Here is a 15,212-nt window from a genome sequence, read left to right as displayed (position 1 = left end):
CTCAGTTAAATTAATCCAATCAGTAATTAATGATAAAACAACTGCTTCATAATACAATTTTAAATTAGGCATTTTAAGACCCCCCCTTTCCCTTATATCCTGCATTACTTTTAATTTTATTCTTGGTTTTTTGCCCATCCATACAAATTTACTAATCCCCTTTTGCCATTCCTGTAATTTAATATCATTCTTAAACACCGGTATCATTTGAAACAAAAACAAAACCTGGGCAAAACATTCATTTTATAGCCGCTATTCTTCCCAGCAAAGATAGTTGTAACTTCTTCCAACTCTCCATTTCTTTCCATACCTTCTGCCACAATACCTCATAATTATTTTTGTATAATTTAACATTTGAAGCTGTAATATATATTCCTAAATATTTAACCTTTTTAACGATTTCAAAACCTGAAGTTCTTTCTAACTCTTCTTTTTGTTGTATATTCATATTTTTAGTTATCATCTTTGTCTTTTGCTGATTCACCTTAAATCCAGATACTTTACCATACTGACCAATTATATCTTTTAAACCAGTTACTGAGTATATTGGTTGAGATACAGTAACAACCAGGTCATCTGCAAAAGCTCTTAATCTATAATCTTGATGTTTAACTCTAATTCCCTTTATTCGATCGGAACCACGTATGTTATTCAGAAGAATTTCTAAAGTTAAAATAAAAGTAATGGGGACAAGGACATCCCTGTCTCGTCCCTTTCTCAATTTTAAAAGTTTCTGTTAACCCACCATTTACTATTATTTGTGCTGTTTGCTTCTGATATATTGCTTTAATTGCACGAATAAAATAATCCCCAAATTGCATTTTTCTATTACTTTAAACAAAACTGCCAATCCAATCTATCAAAAGCTTTTCAGCATCCAAAAAGGAATGCCGCTGATACTTGGTTGTTTCGTTCCAAATATTCAAGTAAATTTACGATTTGCCTCACATTATATCTCATCTGCCTACCCTTAATAAATCCTGACTGATCATTATGAATTATTTGATTCATCACTGGCATTAATCTATTAGCCAATATCTTGGTAAATATCTTGTAATCAGTATTTAAAAGTGATATAGGCCTATAATTCTCTGCTTTAATACCATCTCGATCTTCCTTCGGTATTAACGAAATAAAGGCTGTCCTCCATGAAGGGGGAACATCTCCTCCCATTTGAATTTTATTAAATAACTCTTTAAGTGGTTCAACCATCTCATTTTGTAAATTTTATAATAAACAGCTGTTAAACCATCTGTTCCTGGTGCTTTACCGATTTTAAGTTGTTTAATTGCTAAGAAAATTTCCTCTGAAGTAATTAATTGATTCAATTCTTCTCTTTGATTTTCTGTAAGCTCACAAATATTTTGTTGTTGTAAATATCTTTCTATCTCTGTATCATCAACCATATCCCTAGAATATAACTTACTATAATACTCTAAAATGCTTTTTAATCAAGTTCTTTTGATAAACTTCCTTACCCTATATTCTATTTTATCAATCGTTCGTGATTTCTGTTTTTCCTTATTATATAGGCAAGACATCTTCCTGGCTTATTGGCATTATTAAACGTATTATGTTTTACATATTGTAAATTAATTGCTACTTGATCTGCCATCAACATATTAAACTGACCTCTCAATATATTTATTGATTCTTTTATTTTACTATTTCCTGGGCTATTTATCAATAATTGTTCTTTCTTTTAATTTCCTCTTCCAGTTCCTTTTCTTTTCTGCAATTTATTTTTGTATTTAATATTCATTTGTATAAGATTTCCTCTCATATAAGCCTTACTGGAGTCCCAAATCATCTCTATAGATGTCTCTTTTTTCATATTCATAATAAAAAATTCTTTCATTTGTTTTTTACATTCATTTACATTTTGTTCATATTTAAACAAATTCTCATTCAACCTCCATGATCTCCTAGCCTCCTTTTCCCGATCAAATTCAATCCAAACTGGACTATGATCAGATAAAGTTCTTGAACAAATCTTAGTCTTCTTCACTCTAGAATACAAATCATTAGTAATCAAAATAAAATCAATCCTCGAAAATGATTGGTGCCTATCAGAAAAGAAGGTAAAATCCCTCTCTTCTGTATTATGTTCTCTCCAAATATCTCTTAATTCCAAGTCCTCCATCATTTCAAAAAAAGCCTTTGGTAATTTCGCCCGGCTTGATATCTTCCTTAAACTTTTTTTGTCTTTTTGAGTATCCAACACACCATTCCAATCACCCATTAATATATATGATTTATAATCCCAAAATACTATTCTTTTATGTAAAAACTTGCAAAAATTTTCTTGTTGTTGATTTGGAGCATAAACTCCTATTAATAATGTCTTCTTTCCCTCCAACAAGAGTTCAATAGCAATGTATCTTCCTTGCTTATCCACCTCAATTAATTTTGCTGATATATCCTTCTTTATATATATAACTAAACCATTTTTTTTCTCCAAAGAGGAGGCAACAAAATGTACTCCCAGTTTTGAATTTATCAAATATTTCTGGTCTAAAGATCTAATATGTGTTTCTTGTAAACAAGTAATGTCATTTTAAATTGTTTCAAATAGTGAAATACTTTCCTTCTCTTCTGTGAATTCAAACCATTAACATTCCAAGATAATAGTTTAATTGCCATTATCGGCCAAAGGAAACTTTTGGAACACTAGCCGCAAATCACATTTTGCTTTAGGCCTTGCTCCTCCCACTGTTTCCGTTGTAGTAGTTGCCAGTTGTTGTTGTGCCTTCATCTCTTGTTCCTTGCGTTTAGCAGCAGCTCTTGTCAGCCTTTGTTCTTTTGAATCTGGACCCGTCATAGGTATTTCCAACACTTGTAATAAATCTTCTTCCATCACAATCTGTTCTTGAACCTGCTTCACTTCTCTTTCCTTCACTTCAGTCTCCTTTCTTCTAGCATCCAGTGGAGAAAGACTTCCAACTTTAATGCCTCAACATAAAATTCTCTTGCTTTTCCAACTGTATTGAGACGATGTACTTTCCTGCATAATATACTATTATACCAGTTGGAATATCCCATCTATATTCAATCTGACGTTTTTAAGTTCATTCACCAGGAAGGCAAATTCCTTTCTAGCCCTTAACATTTTGGTGGAATTTCCTTTAATATTAAAATATCTTGACCAGCAATCTGAATCTTCTCCCCCTTATATGAGGCTTGCAAAATCTGATTTCTCACTGTTCTATTTGTAAAATAAATAACAACATCCCTTGGCAACTTTTTTTGCCTTGCTATCCAAGAATTCACACGATATATTTTATCAATTTGATAAGCCACATCTGCTGGACGAGCTGCTAATATCTCAGCAAATACTTCAGAAAAAATTTCCCTTAAATCCTCTTCTTTATTCTCTTTCAGACCACGAATTCTTAGAGCAAATTCCATATTTCTGTATTGTATCAAAACTATTTCATCCTCTGTCTTTTCCATTTTACTTTGAAATTCAGCCATTTTATTTTCTAATTTTAAATTACATTGCTTAATTACTTCAACCTCCTCTTCTAATAAAATCACATTCGTTGCCAAACTTTGTACTGCCATTACAAATCCTTCTTTAACTTCTTTATTTCCCACTTGAATTTCTGATATCTGCTCTTTCATTTCAGACATCTCATCAGTTATTACTTTAAATTTTTCTTCTATAAAGCCTTTTAAGTTCTCTTGTAACGCCTCTAAATTCAATGTTCTAGTCTCTGCTGTATGAGCTGGAGAGGCACCAGCTGATAAAGTTCCAGAGCTCTTTGTTACAGTAGACTTTAATTGTTTGGCTGCCATCTTCTATAAAATTATTTATTTATTTATTTCCAACTTAATATTCACTTTAAATCTTCTTAACTTCTGAAAACACAGTCTTTTAAAGCAGTATTTAAAAATCTCCTAGATTCTATCAGCAGGCAGCAAAGAGTTAAAGCAGCAAGTAACATGCAAATTACCAACTGCAGAGGCACACGCTGAAAGTATCACTTTCGCTTTCCACTCGTTAACTTGTTAACAATTCGCCTCCATTTTCTTGCTGTTTTCAAGCTTGTTACAAAGTATCGGGGAATCGGCTTGGCTACTTGCATAAAGTTCTCCCACTTTCGTTCTGTCCGGTATAATCCTTTATTGTCCAAAATAAATCTCGGCGTTTGGTCGTGGTGATTGGTTCCGCCAAAGCAGAAGAATCCTCGGATCTGGAGCACTTCGGGTTACTGGAGGGAACTTAACCCTTCAAACCCCTTTTTTCTCAGGGGCTTTAGAGAAATTCAACCTCTGCCCTCAGCTCACCCCTTCTCCCGAAGAGGGGGTTTTCCGAACCGCTGGACAGCAGATTTAAGCTGTCCTAGCGATTCCACATAATCCAGAGGTTGGTGATCGTAAAGATCACCGCCATCACCTACGGTGCCAAACCGGAAGTCTCCGGTGGGGGATGATTTTCATGGGGGCAGAAGAGGGACTTGGCACCGAAGGCTCCACTCTTGAGATGCCCCCGCCTTCCTATCTATAGCTGTAGGCGTTGAAAGCCTGGCTTTCTCGCAGCAAGGTCCCATAGACACGCAGCACTTCAGTCCTCCTGGATGCTGCCATCTCATAAACACAGTGCTGGGCTTCCGAGCAAGCCCCCTGCTACTTTGCTGCCATGGTCGGAGCCTGATTCCGGACCCTTTCCACAATAATTCTAACCCTTTCCATAATAGCTAGATCATGAAATCAACTCCACAGGATGGCTAAAACTACTTTGAGATTGGCTATAAAAACAGAATCTTGCAAGTCTGTTTGTGTTACACTTCTACTTTCTTCTTATAGTTCAATGAGTTAAGAAAGTGTTCCAAATGTTATCTGGACATTCTGACTTAAAAATGCTTTACCCCATTTTGCCTAGGCAATAGCTTTTGCATATCTCCATCAATGTTATCATCTTTACTCTCTACACATATACTTGACTCTGAGTGACAACAGTATGACTGGTAATTTAACTAAATAGAATGCAGGTACTCAAATAGGAAACTTAGTTTAGAAGAGGGAACCAAAATCAGCTCAATACTTTTTGTCATATGATGTCTTCTTTGGCATTCCTCACATTCTGCTTTCCGTTTCCTCTCCTTCCTGTATTCACTTCAGGTAAAAATGTGGATTGCTTTTTCTCACACTGAAAATTAAGATCTTACAAACTAAACTTTGGTTGTATAATCAGAGGCATTGAATCAAAATCACGTGAAGTATTAATACTGCTTTATAAACCCTTAGTAAGGCTACTGTCAGCCCTGGGGGCCATCTTTTTCTTTGGATCTTCAGGGCTACCACACTTAGTGCTATGGGAAACTGGGAGGGGAATTGCATGGAGTTGTACAGATATCTAGCTATAATAACGTTCTTTTCTCTGGGAGTCAAGGACATTCACCCTGCACCTGGAGTGGTGTGACTGGGAGGCATCTCCAGTTGGGACGGTGCATTGACTGGACCATGTGATGGACATGTGGGTGCAGAAAAAGGACTTGAACTTTCTTTTGGGTGGTGAAAACCTGGAAGCTTTCAGATTCGGGTTTTCCCAGATGTGCCAATATGACATCTCTAATAAAAGGAACTTCTAGCCTCAGAGTTTTCTTTTGTTGGGGATGTTACTTGGAACCCTGACAGCTACATCTGGAATACTGCATCCAATTTTGGTCACCACATTACAAAAAAGATGATGAGGCTTTGGAAAAAGTGCAAAGAAGAACATTTAAGATGATTAAAGGACTGGAGACTAAAACATGAAGAATGGTTGCAGGAACTGGGTGTGGCCAGTCTAGAGAAAAAAAAGTCTATGACATAATAGCAGTATTCCAGTATTTGGAGCAACAATTCCTACTCATGGTCATTCATGCCCTAGTCACCTCCAATCTTGACTGTTACAACATGCTATACACGGGGCTGCCCCTGAAAAGCATCCAGAAGCTTGGTGTAAAATACAGCTGCCCACATGGTTTTGTGCAGACCTCAGTGTGCACATGTATCACCTCTCCTGTGGGAACTGCATTGGTGGCCGATTTGCTTCCGGGTGCAATTCAAGGTGCTGGTTGTTACCTTTAAAGCCCTTCATGGCTTGGGACCAAGTTATTTGAGGGACCGTCTCTTGCTGGTCACATCTATCCAACCCACTAGAGTGGGGAGGCATGTTACGGTCTCCTAAGGACCCAGAAGAAGGGCTCACTCTCTCTGGAACATAATCTCCCCAGAGATTAGACCGGCCCCCATTCTACCACTTTTTCGGAAGGTTCTGAAGATGTGGTTCTGCCAGCAGGCCTGGGGAACCGAGAGCGGGATGGAGCCCATTAAATGACTAGTATGAATGTGTGTTGTCACTGGGGTGGGGGAGCGGGGTTATTATTTTGTTATTTTTCTTTTTATTCTTTTTATATCTTTTATATGGTATTTTTATATCCTTGAAAGCTGCCTTGAGTCCGCCATATGCGAGTGGGCGGCAATATAATTTTTCTAAATAAATAAATTTGAGAGGTTGTCACAAAGAGGAGTGGGTTAATTTATTTTCCAAAGCACCAGAGAGCAGGACAAGAAACGATGGATGGAAACTACTCAAGGAGAGAACCAACCCATAATTAAGGAGAAATTTCCTAAAAGTGAGGACAACTAACCAGTGGAACAGCTTGCTGTCAGAAGTTGTGAGTGTTTCATCACTGGGTTTTTTAAAGAGAGACTGGACAGTCACTTGTCTGAAATGGTATAAAGTCTCCTGCTTGAGCAGGGATTGGATTTAGAAGATTCCAAGGTCCTTTCCTTGATTGATTGATCTGCCATTTCAATGACTGCATGGCACAATAAGTACTGGAACAGAGTATGACAGATGTAACATGGTGGAGAGGGAGAGGGAGAGAAGGAGGGAGGAAACTGACAGTTCACTCCCACTATCCTCTTTCCTACCAATATTCCCATTGAAACAGCCCAGCTACTGATGTTCCTTCGGAAGATTTAAATAATTCCATCAAATTAGTAAAACCGAACTTTGCTATTGCTTTTAATTATGCTTAGAGCAGTAGTGGGTTTCTATTTTCTTTGCTATTGCTTTTAATTATGCTTAGAGCAGTAGTGGGTTTCTATTTTCTTTGCTATTGCTTTTAATTATGCTTAGAGCAGTAGTGGGTTTCTATTTTTTTTGCTATTGCTTTTAATTATGCTTAGAGCAGTAGTGGGTTTCTATTTTCTTTGCTATTGCTTTTAATTATGCTTAGAGCAGTAGTGGGTTTCTATTTTCTTTGCTATTGCTTTTAATTATGCTTAGAGCAGTAGTGGGTTTCTATTTTTTTTGCTATTGCTTTTAATTATGCTTAGAGCAGTAGTGGGTTTCTATTTTCTTTGCTATTGCTTTTAATTATGCTTAGAGCAGTAGTGGGTTTCTATTTTCTTTTATTTGTTTTTCCAAATAGCACTATCAAATCTGTATTAAAAAGTACATTCTTATCTTGATATATAACTTCTTCTGTGAAATGTCAGTTTTTTCATAGCAAATATTTTTGTCTTCCAAGCATAAGAAGGGCTTTTACAGATGCAAATTCTACTTTACAGTATTTATTTTAACACAGGGCTACAATGTTGGCTCTGAAAACTGATGTACTTTCCCAGTTTTGTCAACTTGACATCTTGAAAATGAAGAACTGATTGTAATATACAAGGAACAAACGAAAACGGCATTACCATTATTTATTTTTCCTTTGGGAATAGTTCTTCCTCTTAGTTCCAATATCAAGTGTTACCTCTCTTGCCTTGAATAATTTCATTTTATATAACAAAATTAGAGGGATAATACAGAATTATTATGGTAATGTGTTTCACTACAAAATAAATAAATAAATAAATAAATAAATAAATAAATTTGAGAGGTTGTCACAAAGAGGAGTGGGTTAATTTATTTTCCAAAGCACCAGAGAGCAGGACAAGAAACGATGGATGGAAACTACTCAAGGAGAGAACCAACCCATAATTAAGAAGAAATTTCCTAAAAGTGAGGACAACTAACCAGTGGAACAGCTTGCTGTCAGAAGTTGTGAGTGTTTCATCACTGGGTTTTTTAAAGAGAGACTGGACAGTCACTTGTCTGAAATGGTATAAAGTCTCCTGCTTGAGTAGGGAGTTGGACTAGAAGATTCCAAGGTCCCTTCCTTGATTGATTGATCTGCCATTTCAATGACTGCATGGCACAATAAGTACTGGAACAGAGTATGACAGATGTAACATGGGGGAGAGGGAGAGGAGAGGAGAGGAGAGGAGAGGAGAGGAGAGGAGAGGAGAGGAGAGGAGAGGAGAGGAGAGGAGAGGAGAGGAGAGGAGAGGAGAGGAGAGGAGAGGAGAGGAGAGGAGAGGAGAGGAGAGGAGAGGAGAGGAGAGGAGAGGAGAGGAGAGAAGGAGGAGGAAACTGACAGTTCACTCCCACTATCCTCTTTCCTACCAATATTCCCATTGAAATAGCCCAGCTACTGATGTTCCTTCGGAAGATTTAAATAATTCCATCAAATTAGTAAAACCGAACTTTGCTATTGCTTTTAATTATGCTTAGAGCAGTAGTGGGTTTCTATTTTTTTTGCTATTGCTTTTAATTATGCTTAGAGCAGTAGTGGGTTTCTATTTTCTTTTATTTGTTTTTCCAAATAGCACTGTCAAATCTGTATTAAAAAGTACATTCTTATCTTGATATGTAACTTCTTCTGTGAAATGTCAGTTTTTTCATAGCAAATATTTTTGTCTTCCAAGCATAAGAAGGGCTTTTACAGATGCAAATTCTACTTTACAGTATTTATTTTAACACAGGGCTAAAATGTTGGCTCTGGAAACTGATGTACTTTCCCAGTTTTGTCAACTTGACATCTTGAAAATGAAGAACTGATTGTAATATACAAGGAACAAACAAAAACGGCATTACCATTATTTATTTTTCCTTTGGGAATAGTTCTTCCTCTTAGTTCCAATATCAAGTGTTACCTCTCTTGCCTTGAATAATTTCATTTTATATAACAAAATTAGAGGGATAATAGAGAATTATTATGGTAATGTGTTTCACTACAAAATAAATAATCACATAACTCTGTAATTATCATAACTGAGCTGAAAGCAATTAGCATTTTGCTCTATATTATTTGTAGTTCAGTTTAACAACCCTTTTTGATATGCTTGTTTATAGATATTTCTGAAAGGGTAAAGAAAAGGAACTGTAACAGTGTTTCTAGAAGCATAAGTCCACCTAGCTTGCATAAAGGAATGCATGGTTGTTTATATCTGTCCGTAATTTTCTGTTATTTTTTTCTCACAAGCTGTTGCTTTAATCTAACACAGTGATAGTCAACCTGGTCCCTACCGCCCACTAATGGGCGTTCCAGCTTTCATGGTGGGCGGTAGGGGTTTTGTCCGATACTGAAGCACTTTCCTTTTTTTTAATTTAATTGACTTTTTTAAAAAAATTGTAGCATTATTTAAAAACATTTTCATTAGGTTTTCATAAAATTCCCCGTGACAATTTAAATTTCTGAAAATATACTATTTGTATCGCCCGCACATAAGTTTAGTTTGCGTTACGTAAGTGAAAATAATTGATGCTATAGTGCGACCGCAAACAAAAGAGCCTCATCCCAGAATAGCTCGTGCATCTCCCTCCACACCACCCAGCTGTAACAGACAAGCAGAGTTGGTAGCCGGTGTCCCCCCCAATCCAATCCACGATGCGTGAGAGGCATGCGCAGATGACGATACATGGCACATTACTGTGGAACCGGTGGGCGGTTAGAAAATTTTACTACTAACAGAGATACAAAAGTGGGTGGTAGGTATAAAAAGGTTGACTACCCCTGATCTAACACCTAATGTGACCATTCATTAAAGGTTTAAATTACACTTTATTTTGAAATTGAATAGTAGGACACATTAGGAAACAACTAAGTGACTATATTCAGTAGCAACTTAATATGTAAACTCTTTCTCAAAATCATCTCTATCCCTGTGAACTCATTAGGCAGCCTTGGGCAACTAATTTGTGTCTAGGTCAAAGTAGATGCAATGGGACACTTATCCTTTTTATTGACATGCATCTCATTCTTTGAAATAGGAGGAAAGTGTTACTGGTATTATAAAGCAGGGGTCTCCAACCTTGGCAACTTTAAGACTTGTGGACTTCAACTCCCAGTTGGGAGTTGAATTATGGAAGTTGAAGTCCACAAGTCTTAAAGTTGTCAAGGTTAGAGACCCCTGTTATAAAGGAAAGCCTCCTTAGCTTGTTTCAGCCCTTTGCTTGAAGTATTGTTCAATACTCTTGATACTTGAAATTATTATATCTGAAAACTAAAATAGTTAAAGCTGTAAATATAGTAGAAATGGATGTATGCATGTATGGATATTTAGCTTTCTTTGCTTCTGCACTTCTTTCTTAGTTTATGTGAATGTTTCTATCATATGAAAAAATGCATATTTGTCCCCATAATAATGATTAGCTTCAATTATTAATACACTGTGAAAAGAGGACTAGTCTTCTTTTATGAACATAAAATACAAGTGACTCAGAAAATGGTCTGCAATATTATCTAAATTAGGTTGCTCCCAAAGTGTACTGTAATCTTTCCCAGTGCATTATTGGAAAAGAGATACAATTCTGTAAATGTCTGGTGTTATTTGCTGGAACAGTCAGTTGGCAGATAATGGAATTGAAATATCAATGCAAAATGAAAGAGATTTTAAGCAGTCAGTCCCAGCAAATATGGCTAATCAAGGCAATGCATGTCTGGAAAATGTTCTCTTTAAATTTTGATCAAGCTGGGAAACCTAAAGGTAAATAGCAATCATAACCAGCTTAAAGAGTCAGTGCAAGGGTGGAAATGAGTGAGTAGAGAAGTCATTACTTCTGTATTTCTGTAAGTACAGAAGGAAAGACTATAATTAGACAGACATTCACGGGCCCAGTCAGAGTAGTACAGTTGAAAGGGGTCAGGTGTATAGAAATTCAAGGTCAAGAGCTATGAGGAGCTGAATAAGCTGAAAACAAGGCTGATATTTACTTTGTTCTAGCAAAATCAAATCAAATCAATCAATCAATCAATAATCTATTCCAATCAAAATGTTTTTATCTTTGACTTTTAAAGTTTCTACCCATGTTAATTCAGAGGACTTCCACTCAAATAAGCCTGCTATTTCTGAGTTCTCTTCTCTCTACTTTCTAGATCTGGAATCAAAAAATCAAAACCAAATCTTTGTGATTTCACAATGCCTTACATTTTGGATTTGACTATGCTAATCAAATCTCTAGAGGCTGTACAAACTAATTCTGGTCCAGACCTAGCCTTGCAGATCTTTAGTTCTGAGCGTATGGGGCATGATCTAAAACCTACTTATATGGATCAAAATAAGCTACAATAGCTGAAGGGCAATGCACTATCATAGCAGTTCTTTCATGAAACACGGTGAAAGAAGTTGATAGCAATTAGAACTCAATGGATCCTGGAATCACATGATTCTTAGAACAGAATCTGTCAACAGTTTCTATCTGCACCATATAATTTCAATTTAATTTTCAATTGCACACTGTTTTTTTAATATTTTTAATTCAAAGTATACATTTTTATTGTGCCACTTGAATTAAAGAATGAATATTCCAGGAATGAAATTTGGAAAGGTTTTACATTATCTAGTTAATTGTAGCCTGCATTCTAGCCTGGTGACATATCATAAGAGAAAACTTAGTGCCATATAATGGACAAGGGGGGAAGGGCATGATGTCTCAGTGGTTGAAGATGGGGTGAGCTCCTGTTACTTGCCCTAGCTCCTGACCACTAAGCAGTTCAAAAGCATGCAAATATGAATAGATAAATAGGTACCACTTCAGCGGGAAGGTACTACCATTTCATGAGCTTTGGCTGGCCACATGACCACAGAAATGTCTTCAGATGATGCTGGCTCCCTCAGCTAATAAATAGAGATGAGCACCACCCCCTAGAGTTGGACACAATTGGACAGGGGAAACCTTTACCTTAATGGACAAGGACATTGTTGATGATACACCAAGTCTCATACTACTACTCTACTTTACCAGAATACCTCCCGGATGCTGTTAGATGACATGGCTTCTATTCTCTCTGGGATTCCATCACTTCCCTATGTCTAGCCCAATTTCCAGCTTGATGCAGAAAATTCAGCTAGCCTATTTCCATAGATACCTTCTCAACATCTGTTCCAAGTCTTATAACAAAGAAGAGTCTACGTACTTGGTTGCTTCATTAAACTGCTCTTTGTTTTAAGCAGACGTTCTTAAAACTTTTCCTTAAGTCTACCATGCTGCTATGGAATTCCATTTGGTCACTCCTCTGGGAAATCAGGGAAATCTCATGTTATTGGAAGAGTACTATTATATTGCTTTTTATCCTACCCTAATGCTGCACATGCACATTTTTCAACTTTTCTCATAGCAGTTGCTTTTCATACGTCATTGTTCTTCAACTCAGGCTAAGCAATGCTCTTTTTTAATTTGTATATATCAGTGATGGTGAACCTTTTCGGCACTGAGTGCCCAAACTGGAACGCACACTTGTGCATGCGTGTGCTTGCTCCTGTGCGCTAGAAACTGGAAGATCAGTTGGCCAGTGCGCATGCTGTCACAACTGCTCTTCTCATTTCCGGCACGTGCATCCGCGCTGGCCAGCTGGTCTTCGTGTACACCAGAGCGCCAGATATCTGAAGACCACCTGGCTGGCGCACATGTGTACACTGGAAAGCAGAAGAGCAGCTGGCGACGGCGTGCATGCCCACAGAGAGGGCTCTGTGTGCCACCTCTGCCATGCGTACCATAGGTTTGCCATCACGGGTATATATCCTTTCTCAGAGTGTGATTGTACTAACTAGATAAAATATTTCAAATGAGGTCAAGCTAAAGCAGAATAAAAATACTGCTTTTCACAAAATGGGAATAATGGCTCTTTTATAATATCCTGAAATAATGTTATCTTTTTGCAAATAAATTACATTGCTGATCCATGTTGTAATTGTGATTTATTACAATCCCAAAAGTCTTTTGATATGTACAGCTTCCAACTCTAGTTTCCATTTTCTCACCTCAATTCCAACACAAAAACATAAATACAAAAGCTGCAGAATTTTGCAATTTTTTTGCTGAATTTTTTGCTGCAACATTTTTTGTTTCAGCTTAGTTTTCATATTTAGAATTGCATTTGCTTTCTGGAATGTATTTTACCAGATGAATAATATATGGTTTGCAAATCTGATTAAGAAACATTCCCAAATTTTTATTTGCAAAGTATCCTTACACCATTCAACTGCCTGTATTTTTGTTCTCTTCCCTGTGTTTAATCATATTGATAATCACTGATTATCAATTTAATTTAAATTTAATTTAAATTTAATCATTGATCGCCTGTCTGGAACCCATACCACATTTCAGACATCAATACAATTGAACGTGTCCAGAAATATTTTACAAGAAGAATTCTCCACTCCTCTGAATACAATAAAATACCTTATGCCACCAGACTTGAAATCTTGGATATAGAAAATTTAGAACTCCGCCGCCTTCAACAGGACCTGTGTTTAATTCATAGAATCATCTGTTGCAATGTCCTTCCTGTTGAAGGCTACTTCAGCTTCAGTCACAACAATACAAGAGCAAACAATAGATTTAAACTTAATGTTAACCGCTTCAATCTTGATAGCAGAAAATATGACTTCTGTAACAGAATTATTAATACTTGGAACACACTACCTGACTCTGTGGTCTCTTCTCAAAATCCCCAAAGCTTTAACCAAAAACTCTCTACTATTGACCTCACCCTATTCCTAAGAGGTCTATAAGGGGCGTGCATAAGAGCACAAACGTGCCTACCGTTCCTGTCCTATTGTTTCCTTTAATGAAAGGAAACAATATAATAATATCAAATTAATATAGTTATTACATACTTATGCTCATGCTTATGCTTATTTATACTGTTGTGACAAAAATAAATAAATAGAAATAAAAAAATAAATAATATAATTATCATAATGCTTTGCCAAGAACTTTGCCAAGTCAGGAAAATTATGTCCACAACATTCCTACAATCAATTAGAGTAGTAGTCTGGTGGACTACCATCAGATAATAGTCTATGAGCACTCTTCAAAAATTTAAATAGAGATCATTTGGAAAGTTAATGGGAGCAATTATTCCAATGATTAGATTCAGTGTCTTGAGACCTCTGCTTTCCATGAATACAGTGATGTGACTGTCTTGTGTCCAGTTCATTGTTATTCTTTTTTAAAGTACAGAATTGTGTTAGATTTAGATGGGAAATTTCATTTCCTAAGCTTGGAGGGTTTTTTTCTATTAAAAATAGCAGAAGTGTTTCTCTTAAAAATATTTGTAACATTTGTTCATGTAATTCTATAATTAATCATTTTTCAGCCCACATTGTGATCACTAGGATTACATTCGCATTATTAAAACAAGAAAAATTATGTAAATTAGAAGCTAATTTCACAGCAATACTTGTTCTATTTATAATTATAAACTTACGTTGCTATTATTGATGCTTACATTATGTAATACGAAAATTAAGAAGTTTATAAATTTATTCATTGACTATTCAGGAGATATTCCAACAAATGTAAAACGTGAAAGAAGAATACCTTTGTTCTGAAGATATAAATTAAAATACCATATTTACTTAATTATAATCACTCGCACAGCTTGGCAACATTACTTAGAAGCAAATTAAATTTCTACTGATCCTCCCCATTGCCATCTGCCTCATTTTTTCATTGAATCAGCAATCTCAAGCATTAGCTGTTGCAGTCAGATTTTTGAATTTAAGAATTATCTTGTTTCATTTCTTGAAAAATCCTTCTCAGGTAAATAATCTGATTACTTCTATTGGTACAAAGAAAAATCAATATTAACTGCTACTCTTATCACCAAAATTTGTTGTCTCTCCTGTAACATTTAATAGTTATAATCATTAGTCTCATTTTGTTATAAAATGAATCCAAACATTAATAGAACTATCTGGGGTAAATATGGCACATTGGTGGTAGATTATATGATCATTTAAGAGCTTCTTTATATGGTCTCACATGAGCTTCTGTTCTAGGAACAAATCTGGACTTAGGGTGCTTAATTTTTCAAGTCCAGGGTCTGCTTAGAGTTAGCGCCCCAAATATTAAAAATCTGACACATTCTATATTTCTTTCAATA

The sequence above is a fragment of the Ahaetulla prasina genome, chromosome 2 (assembly GCF_028640845.1).
Source record: "Ahaetulla prasina isolate Xishuangbanna chromosome 2, ASM2864084v1, whole genome shotgun sequence".
Lineage (NCBI taxonomy): Eukaryota > Metazoa > Chordata > Lepidosauria > Squamata > Colubridae > Ahaetulla > Ahaetulla prasina.
This window is presented reverse-complemented; position numbering follows the sequence as displayed.